Below are 11,309 nucleotides of genomic sequence, written 5' to 3' on the forward strand. Positions count from 1 at the left end.
TTCTGTCAAATGTATCGGTAATGTGGTGGGATGTACCGTAAACATAGTAAATTGGTCTGAAATTCCATGGTAGTTTCAAGAATGGGCGTAGTCAGCTAAAATAGTAATCGTTACTACAGATTTTTTTCCCGTGTAGAGGAAGAAGTTTGAATTTGAAGTAGCTGCGTTTTCAATAAATGAGTACACTACAGTCTAAAAGTGCTTTGAATAGCCTTTTCTTGGGAGAAGTCTAGAATGGTAAATGTAGAGGGATTTTCACGTTTCGGGTAGTTTTGAGTTTGGTCATTTTTTTGGATATTTTACTGGAGAGGTTGACTCCGAATTCAACCAAGGGACAGCTCTTTAATCGAACGAAGATTCGTTCGTTGGAGTCTTGTTTTCCCGTGATGATAACCATCGCGAGCACTACATACTTTGTCGTCGGCGAAAATCACCTTTACGCACTCTAATTTCTTTATTTGCACGACTTTGGTCGTGAAGCATTTCATTTCCCTGATCAGCCAGCTTGTTTCCCGCCCATTCATTTGAGAAAAAACCAGAACCCTCCCCTGAAGGGTCGGTCGGGCAACCTTTCAATCTTGGTAAGTGGTCTCCCTCGGGAGTGGCGCGTAAGCCATTTTTACTTGTTCCCGGGAAACTCGCAAGGCTGTCGGGTTACAGGGGGTTTTCAGCCTTTTTGGCTAACGGAGCACTATTTGAAATAAAATTGTTGCGTGGAGCACCTGTTCTTCAATATCACTCCGTTTCAAATTCTGATTTTTTACATGATCTGATTGACCCTATAAATGGGTTGTTTAGGGTTAAGAAAAAGTTGTTCTTTTTGGTAGCTTGATCGAAAGAGCATACACTGAAACAAGCGTTGAAGTAATGAGGAGAACCATGGACAAGTTCTTAAATTTATTATTCCAATCACGATTGAGCTATCAAGAAAGCTTTTTGTTTGCGTTTTGATCCCTCTCAATCCAACCGCATCGACAGTTGAGCGGTAAGCGTTCGCGCTTGACAATCGTGAGATCCTCGGTTCAGTTCTGGCTTTTTGCAAGTTTTTAACCATGATATAGTGATTTTAACTATCGAGATGGTACCATGGTAAAATTGAATGCACAAAATATTTGAAATAAATGCAAATTTAGTCTGCACAAATCAAGTGGCGTTGTGTATTTAATTTAACCCTCTAATATAGTATTTCCAACTGCAACGCTGTTCTCAGTGAATTTTCTTAAGTGAGGGGGTTAGAAGCAAAAGGGTGTAAGTGACAAAAACTAATTTTTAAGAAAATCTACTTAGAAGTCTTTTTCAGCCAAGCCAATCTTCTATGAATTATGTTATTTTTGCTGTTATATGGAAAACAAATAGTATTGGAGAGCTTGAAAGCTGTCGTTTATTTTAGTGTACTCAACTCAAAACCAACCAGAAAGCGACTTACATTCCTTTGCGTTTAGACCCCTCAAATGTATAACAATTATTGCGCTTTTATATTCTAATTTTGAAATTTTATCTAAAATGACCAAAGAAGATTTCAATTAGTCTATGACATTTCAATTTACATATTGACAGCTCTTCCCGTACTAAAATTTGCCGGTAGTAGTGATTCCCATACTTGTCTTAAACATCACGCAGAGAATTGACATTGATTCAAAACAATGATTACTTTTGTTATTTTTAACAAGCGCTTTCAATTTGTTGTAATGAAATAAATTCCGTTAAAACAACAATGATTTTTTATTAAAACAAAATGGAAATATTGTTGAATTTACGGACAGCATTTCCAAAGCGATATATTTTTAAAACAACAAAATCAAATTTCATATCAAATGGAAGGTTTGTTTGTTTCAATTATCTCCGTTGTTGGTGTGTGAAGTGACCCGCCATCTTTTTTTTTTGCTCTAAACGAGGTAAAAAGTGAATATTTTCGACGCGAAAAATTTGTTGAAGCTCTCGACATGGAGAAAATTGCATCTAGAAAAGTACAATCAATCATTTTGGAATATCTGAAACAACGATCGAAACCATTATTGGTAAGTTATGGCATTTTTTCCATAATGTTGATTCTAATTAACTGTTTTTATTGATTACAGTTACATACAAGACATCATAAACGCTGATACATACTAGTTTAATAGAAGGAAATTGACTGCTAATTTCATCTCGTCATTTGGAAAGTGTCACAGGTACCTCGAACATGTTTATGAAAAATGTAAATAAATTAAACCTTCCAGGCCATATTTTTTTTTCATTTCAAAATAAAAATAAAATGAAGAAAGAGGGGCCTTGGACAAATGAAAAGATGTTATTATTTCAAATAAAAATATTATAAAAGTAAAAAACAGCTACTCTTTGTTATAAAACAGTGCAGTTTTATTTTAATGCAAAAATAAAGTTGTCTCAGAAAAAAATATATTGAATCAAAAATTTATTTTGTTGAACTGCGTTACACTCAGCTGTCAAATTCAACAATACATATTTTTGAACTAAATCACCAGCAGTAATTAAAATAATGAAAGGCTATTATAAGCCGGCAAATAATAAAGAAAATTTGTTGTTGTGATTCAGGATATATTTGATATTAACATTATTTTCTCTGCGTGATGTTTTAAAAATAGTTCCAGGGCCCGGAAAATTTTGAAACTGTGAATTTTGGATTTTTTGACGTTGGATAACGTCTTTCGGCAACATATGGGGGTACAATTCAGAAAAACAAAAAAGAGTAAGTGGTTGTTTCCAAGATACGACCGCCAAGTTGACGTTGGATAACGTTAGCCTCTTCTATTTCCTGGCTTGAGACCGTCACGAACTTATGAAAGATTTCTACTGCTAAAAATCCAATTAATTTTCACACTACCCAAGGAACAATTGGTAGCTTTTAAGATACTTACGTGTTTAATACAAGCTGCTTAGCAGCAACCATTGCTGAACAAATGTTTAGTTGAATCATTAATTGAATAAAATTAATTATCGCTTATAAAAAAGCTGTTATTCCACTTGCAGTTTGTGTTTTGAATAAGAGCTGAATAAACTTCCGAAAATGCAAATATAGTAGCTTTTGTTCTACAACACATAAGAAGTTTAACAATTGACTGATTAAAAGCTTCTACAGATTGTAGCCATCATTTTAGTAGAATATTGAACATTTGATTAACAACAAATCGTACAAAAGTTTCAGTGTTAAAATGTTGACCAGCATGAATAGTAAAACTGATAAACAATGTGAATAACAGTATATGAGTATGCTCTTATTCAAGCAAAACATATTATGTCTTTTTATGTTATTTTCAAATGTTTCAAATGTTTTTCAAATAAAATCCTAGACGTGTATGCGATGGATGGATTAACGTAATGGACGTAATGGCGACGTAATGGATCAACGAGGGTAAAGTTCGAATCACATTGGATTAAAAATATCAAAATTTAAATTTTCCAAATGTAGTGATCATCATCTGCGACGTCATTGATATCGGAAAAAGTTACTAATCATAACATTTTTAATGATAATCGAAGTATAAATAATAATTTAACAATAGTTACATGAAAGTGGTTACCCAACTTACAGTCCAGTGTCACAAATAAACATATACATAGTTAATTATTGTTGAATAATGGTGACAGCTGAAAAAATGCCCTACAAAGAGCTGAGAAGATGGTATTTAAATCCAAATTTAAGTCAATGTTCAACATTTTTCATTGGAATGAATAATAGTAGAATCAACACATATTAAACTTCTCCAAAGAATCTCTGCCGACTTGTCAAGATTGTTTTACTAATGAGTTGAACAAGTCATTTTTCCTTCTATTAAAGAGCCAGTATTCCACCAAACAAATATAATTGTGTAAACAGATGTACAGGAGACGAACTAACGTTTTGGTTGCTTCGCACTTCAGCTATTTCCATGTTCAACATGAACATGATTAAAAGCTGAATAGGTATTTTATAAAATCCTAATACAACATAGATATATCATCCGAGCAAGTCATCCAACGAAGTCCAAAATAACGATTACTAAACACATTGTTCAGCAACAAAGAAGCCTTACAAAAGAGGTCACACCATAGCCAAATTTTTGAAAAATGGACAAAATATCTAAAAATTGCGTTGTATTCCTAATGTATTGCAATGTTCAACTTACTAATATTATTATTATTTATCTTTATTTGAGTGGCTTTTGGGTTTGTTCATATATTATTATAACGCTCAAATTGGCCATTTTAGACACCCACCCACCCCCGCGTGACGCTTTTTGTATAGATAGTTTACTATTTTTGTATGAGCCGTAACAACGTTCGAACACCCACCCACCCCCTAAAGCGTTATGAAATTTGTGAATGGGCCCTTTCGCCCTTGGCGAATTCGTCACTAACTTACTAATATATAAAAACATGTTGGATACAATTATAACTGATGCTTTCTCAATACAATATTCAATTATGTTTAGAAAATATTTTGAATCAGTCTTCTGACATAGGAATATTGATTGAAATATATTTTATGTTTGTATAATGTTTAATAGATGGAAAAAGTACGACAAATGATTAAAATATTAACCTAGTAGAAATATTATACATTTAATAAATGAATTTTAGTATAGTTAGATGAACAATTCAATTGAAGTTTTAACAAGTTAAAACTTATTATGAAATTCGATTAATCATTTCAGACTGTTTTTACTTTGTGAATAAACTTTATTTTTGACCAGCATTGAAATAAATTTTCACACTGTGCGCTATAAATAGCCCTCTGAGTTCAGCTCGCATCAGTACTGAACAGCAGCAGAAGTAATGCGCTTAATCAGTTGTTGATCAGCATAGCACGTGTTGATTAGTTATGGACCTATGCACGGTTTCACTATCTGACGTTTTAGCGGTGCCGTGTTATTTATATGACCATGGAAACTAGTGAATTCGGCACCGCTCAAGCGTCAAATTAGTGAACTCGTGCATTAATCCATTGTTGAATAGAAGCTCAAGCTTGATCAATAATCAGCGACAATTGGTTTATACTGTGCACTGGAAGGCTGATATATGAATTCAAGGATGGCGCAGATGGCAAGGTATACCGCTGACGATGGGAAGGTCTCGAGTTTGAATCCAGTATTCAGGTAATTATTAAAAGTGTGGTTATTAATTCATGGTAAAGGTATACACTGCATTTGATGTATACAGTGTTAACTATTTTTAGTCATTTATTTGTTTTCAATCAATTTTGTGGCAGTTGAATAAAAGCTGAGATGAATGCTTATAAAGCGATTTTGAAGTTGTAGAATAAAGTGAATATACAACGATACGCTTTATAACTTCTCCAAATTTGTGTGAACAACGCCTGAACAAAGGCTTCACTTGGAAATAATTAAAATGTTGTTAAACACGATGCTGAATTAAACTGCAATAATGTAGTTTGTTAAACTAGCGTTGTTAAATCATCAATCCTTATTAAGCTAAGTGAAACCTGAATAAACATCATTACATCATTACATTACATCATTACATTACATCATTACATTACATCAATCCTTATTAAGCTAAGTGAAACCTGAATAAACATCATTACAATATATGATTACAGTCACTAAATGATAAGAAGCCTAATAATTTCGCCAGATTTGCTTAAACAATGTGTGCGTAGCAGCTGCAAAGTAATATAATAAAGCAACTATTCAGTATGTAGTTGTGAAAAATTGCTTAATAAATTATTATAAAATAGGCAAATGTTTCTTGGGATATTTGTTGCACATCAATTCTGATTTATTATAGACATTGTGTATTATTATTTTGTGTTAATACAAAATAATCACTTGTATTCAGTACCATGTATTCAGGAGCTTAGGCCATTATATTGAAGAATTGATTTTTCAGTGTATACTTAATCATTGTTCATTTGGATTCAAAATATCTATTATTTAATTCAAAATAACTATTTTCCATTGATTTTGGGTTACGTAATATTTGAATCATTTCTTAACAATAGAAAATATATTGCATTCCAACAGCAGTGCAGCAGCGTCCTCGGAAACATTCTCAAATTGTCGTTTTGTCAATTATTCATAACTAATCATATATTATATGATGCTACAAGATGAATTATTGCAAGAATGTGGTAAACAAATTAGCAAAATTACACAAATAACTCTTTAGTACACATTTGTTGGCCCTGAAAAGGACCGATTGAACTGTGAGAATCGAGTACACACCGACACATTTTGCCAGCGAACAGGTTGAAATCGTCCTCACCCGATAAGGTTTACGATGGCGATGACGATGGGCGCTTGAACAAGCGGCTTGGGCTGATTTACTTCAGCCATCTCGTAGCCAGCGATTTCACAAACCGGACACTGGATTTGCTGATTGCAATTTTGCTGATTTTGGTAAAATGTTTACCGCAAATCACTAAAAAATTCACCTAAACTATTATTTAATTCACCGACAGTTTTGTTGCTGTGAGTATTGCCAGTAATGTTGCGCTTCACGGTAGAAATATTTTCAAAACTTGAATTGTTGAATTCACGTAACACATTTTGACGGCACACTGGTTGAAAACCTTCTCGCCTGATGAGGTTTGCGGTGGGGATAACGATGTGCGCTTCAACAAGCGGCTTTGGTTTATTTTTTTCAGCCATCTCGTACAAACTTGCCTTTGCACCCCGATTCCTGCAGGGCCGATTCTGGAAGCGCGAGTCCATTAGGAAATCTTGAGCGATTTCACAATCCTGACGCTGGATCGTTAATGAGGAAAGTTTTATAGCTGTTCACACTAAAAGTCGTCACAATTCACTAGCTTTCCGCCCTTAGAATCATTCTTAAGGAATCGATGGAGACACTTTCACTTTTCCCTCGATTCTGATCGCGTATGTGGGTGGTTCCACCAATTTCCCGAAATATACTTTATCCACCTTTTTTTTTCTCTGTTCGGATGCGCCACTGCGACCAGTATTTAGATCTATTGTGGCATTACCCGTATCCTTAGTGTATAGTGCATGTCGCATTACTCCATTTCCATTGATAGGTAATGAAGCATCGATTTCTGTACAGTTTTTGTTTTGATTCCTCAGATATTGATAAAAATCGACTATGATGAAAAGGTCCCGCTATTTACACCCTTCATTGGAATTTAAATCTCAGCGAAGGCGCGCCCCTTAGCAAACATAATCGATTAAATTTCTGAGGAACCAAATCGGTACTACTGATATTTGACCATGCAAAAGGAACTCTAATCACATCTTTGTTTCGCTTTTAGTTTAGTCCCAGAAAAATACTAGAAAAAAGGGGCTTTGGGTGGCACCCAAACAAAATTAAAACCAAAACATTCTCCGGCATTGGAGCACGTTAACGAGCAACAAGCAGTAAGGTTCTTCTCTTCTGCTTACATCGCTTGTTTCTAGTTAACCTAGTGAAAACCCACATCTGATGTAATCCACTAACTTGCGTGGAACATCATCGAAAAATAAAAGGGGTTTTTCTTAGATCAATGGTGATCATTGATCTTTCGAATTATTCACTACGGGGAGGGGAATGCTTCCTTCGGTCGGCAGGATCGCTACATCCGCCCCCCTTAAATTAAGTTTTTATTTGTAAAGCAAAGAAAAACTTGCAGTAGGCATTTGGCTAGCGTAAAGAGTATCCCTAGAACTATTCTACATTCTAAAACAAAACATATAATTAAGATTTTTTTTCCTTTGCAAATGCGTACTAATCTATTCCTCACTTCTTTCCCTGCTCTAGATGATTCACCTTCCTCCTTGCCGCTTGAGTCTGTCAGAATGCCGCTTCGTGTTTGTGTTCCAATAGAATTCCCTCGAACGAAACTGGATTTCGAGCCCCGAACGAGTTATTTGTAGGGTTGTCCATTGAACGAAATCTCCCAATCAACCAGCAAGACCTTCAAACTCAGAGTATCTTCCAAATAGTAACTAACATCCTTCCATTGCACGTAACCTTCTATCTGAACAAAGTCGTTTCCATGTGTTGAGTAACCTTAGCCACCAATCACCATTCCGATTCCATCGAACCACTCTCAGAGATTCGTCGAGTGTTCCCTCTTCCTCCATTTGAATCGACGCGTAGATAAATTTACAATCGATTCATGGATAAATATTGAAAATCTATCGATAAATGACTGAGTTATTAGCGGTCAAAACCTGACCATTTTTCGTTACATGCTCAATTTTTTGTTTTTCTGAATTGTACCCCCATATGTTGCCGAAAGACGTTATCCAACGTCAAAAAAGAAATCGCTCATGTGAGTTAGGCCCTATTAAAGTGACAGCACAGAATTTCTTGTTCACCCATTATATTTTCGTTCACCAACTTCTCCCAAGAATTATCACTATGCTATTATGCTACATTTGTCTTGCATATCGAACATATTTTATGACAATTCCTTTGTGGGCGAGCGACGGAATCCGAATCAAGTGTGTCCTGTTCGTGTTGTGCGAGTAAAAAAAAAGTGTGCGGTAGCAAGAAAAAAAAAACTATTCATATTGTTCACCACAGTGTACTATATTAAGAAGGTGATATATTCCGAAAACTGACAGCTACTTTACGACGTCATTCCTATCCATCTCGAACACATTTGTGAAAAAAATGATCTAGTCGTCCGGATGGTATATGGTACGATAGAAGTAACGTCACATGTTTACAACAAAATTCGTTGTTTACACCTGTAAAGAGCCTGCCTTGTTAATTTTCATGCCGTGATAGAAACTTACGAAACTAGCGATTTTCATCAAGTCGGCCTTGATTGTCGTTGGCAAGCTGAAGTTACCGTTTTGTCTCAATTTCCGAACAGACTCATATTCCGAGCACTCAGTTTTTGTATGACCATTTGGTTGAAATGTTATGCTGAAATATGACACATTCTTCTTCTTCCTGGCATTACGTCCCCACTGGGACAGAGTCTGCTTCTCAGCTTGGTGTTCTTATAAGCACTTCCACAGTTATTAACTGAGAGCTTACTGTGCCAATGACCATTTTTGCATGCGTATATCGTGTGGCAGGTACGAAGATACTCTATGCCCTGGGAAGTCGAGAAAATTTCCAACCCGAAAAGATCCTCGACCGGTGGGATTCGAACCCACGACCCTCAGCTTGGTCTTGCTGAATAGCTGCGCGTTTACCGCTACGGCTATCTGGGCCCCTGACACATAATTACCAGGAAATGGCAGCCAATTGCAATTCAATTTGAATGTCTACCAATCTATTTTATATTCCGGCAGTAATGATGATTCTCCAGTTCTAGGTCAGTAAAATTAGCTCGGATAAATTTATTTGCGAAATTAATCATTTGAGTATGCTTTATTCGTGCTGTTCGGAATTTTGAATCAAGGTGTTCGGAGTATGAGACAGAATAAACACAGTGTTCGGCATTTAAATCAAAATGTTGTTCCGTAGTTTTTCGTAAATTTAATAATAAACAAGGTAAAATGAACATTTATATCAACAAAATTTATATGAACATTTATATTTATTTATAAGTTGAAATTTGGTTTCATGGAACTTTGTTGCTGATTAAAAAGAAAACGTCTACAATTAGAACTCGATTCTCAAAATAGTACGACTTTGATTTATTAGAAACTTCAAAGTACTAATAAACTTGCCTTAATTTTTTTCTAAAATCAGCACTAAAGTTCACAACTAGTTTTCGAATTACTAATTTAGAACTAGGTTTAGTACTTCAATGCAAAGTTCAGTGAAAGTATTAACCGTACTTAAGGTGAAGATGAATCGAAGCCAAATCTCAAATTTTCAAGAGCACAAATCTGGAGAACCAAACAACCGTTCAAGCTGAAAACTTAATCGATTGGTCAATAGCTGGTGGTGACCAATCGATTAAGTTTTCAGCTCAAACGGGCGATCGGTTTTCCAGATTTGTGCTCTTAAAAATTTGAGGTTTGGCTTCGATTCATCTTCGGGGAAACGGGATTTTCGGGGAACTGGCGTTCGGGGAAAAGTAGCACAACCACACCACACGTATATCGAGCAGCGGTATGAACTATTGTTTCAACGAGAAGAGCTCGAGTTCGAGTCTTGCAGCAAATGTATTTATGGAACAAAGTGTTCAATAAAAAATTAAAAGAAAACAGTTCCCAAATACCACTGAGAGTTAATGAATTGGATGGAAAATGTGTTGGGCTTTCAAAAAGGTTTTTTTTTTTGATCTCCATACCGAAGTTTATTCTTAAGCTGAATTGCATTTTCTACAGCACTTCATGGAAACTTTTTGTGAAATGAAGTTCGGATAATTACTTGAACAGTGAGCTGCATAGCAAGCTATTCATGACATTCAGATCAGCTGATTAAGCCTGAATATGCTCTTTTGTCTGAACTTCTGGTTGCTTGGGTGCTAAGAATCTTACTATTGTTATTTCTAAAGCACTGCAAAATTATTAAAAAAAAAACTGCGATGCGTCTGCAGTGATGAGGAGATTTAGATATTTCCTTAGAGAATCAATCAATCGTTGTTTTGGACTTGAAATAAGCTAAGTATGCTGTTTCGCTCAAGAAAAGTAAAGAAATTCCTTGACTGAAAGGGTCAAGAAATTTCCTACAGAGAGCCCCTTTGAAGTGACATTTCTTCTCAACTGCGTACTGCGATCAGAAAAAAGTGATTTTCTTGACCATTTCTTGGGAGAAATTTTCCACGCATCGAGATAGGCGATTCCTTTTCTTGTCAGTAGCAAACCGGCCTATAAACGTTAAATAATTAGGGTTCTTTCAAGAGCACTAGATCAGGTATGTACAAATAAATTTTATAAATAAAACAATTTTATAGCTTCAAAAATGGTGTTGTTGTGATTTTATTTAGAATTGCACAAAATATACAGTTAAACATTATTCATGATCGATATCGATACAATCAGGAACTCTTGCAGCCAATAAAGATGTATACTCATCATGCTGAACAGTTATTGCACTTCTTATAGCGCTTAAAACATCAGTTCAACAACTTGCGACAGATTAAGATGATCTTCCTTTAATTGACCAACAATGCGTTTTCAGACAGCTGGTTGATTAAATCATCGTATTGTATCATTGGATGAGTGCTGATATAATTGGCCCAGCAAGACCAGTTTATATCATCTCCCCTCAAATGGTGAGCATGTTTAGACTTGAGGATTTATTTCAATTGCTCCAAGAATACAATGGATTTCGTACCAGCACTATCTCTTCCACTGGTCGTAGAAGCTGACTTTCGACCGCATTAAATTTTTGTGCTGAATTAATCGATTCTCAGTACCTAGAGGTTATCATGGTTATTATTTTCCCTAGCCAGCTTTGAAGAGTACTTGTTGTCACATGTGATGAAAATTTAATCCTCTTTT

This window comes from Aedes aegypti, chromosome 3 (assembly GCF_002204515.2).
Source record: "Aedes aegypti strain LVP_AGWG chromosome 3, AaegL5.0 Primary Assembly, whole genome shotgun sequence".
NCBI classification, from domain to species: Eukaryota; Metazoa; Arthropoda; class Insecta; order Diptera; family Culicidae; genus Aedes; species Aedes aegypti.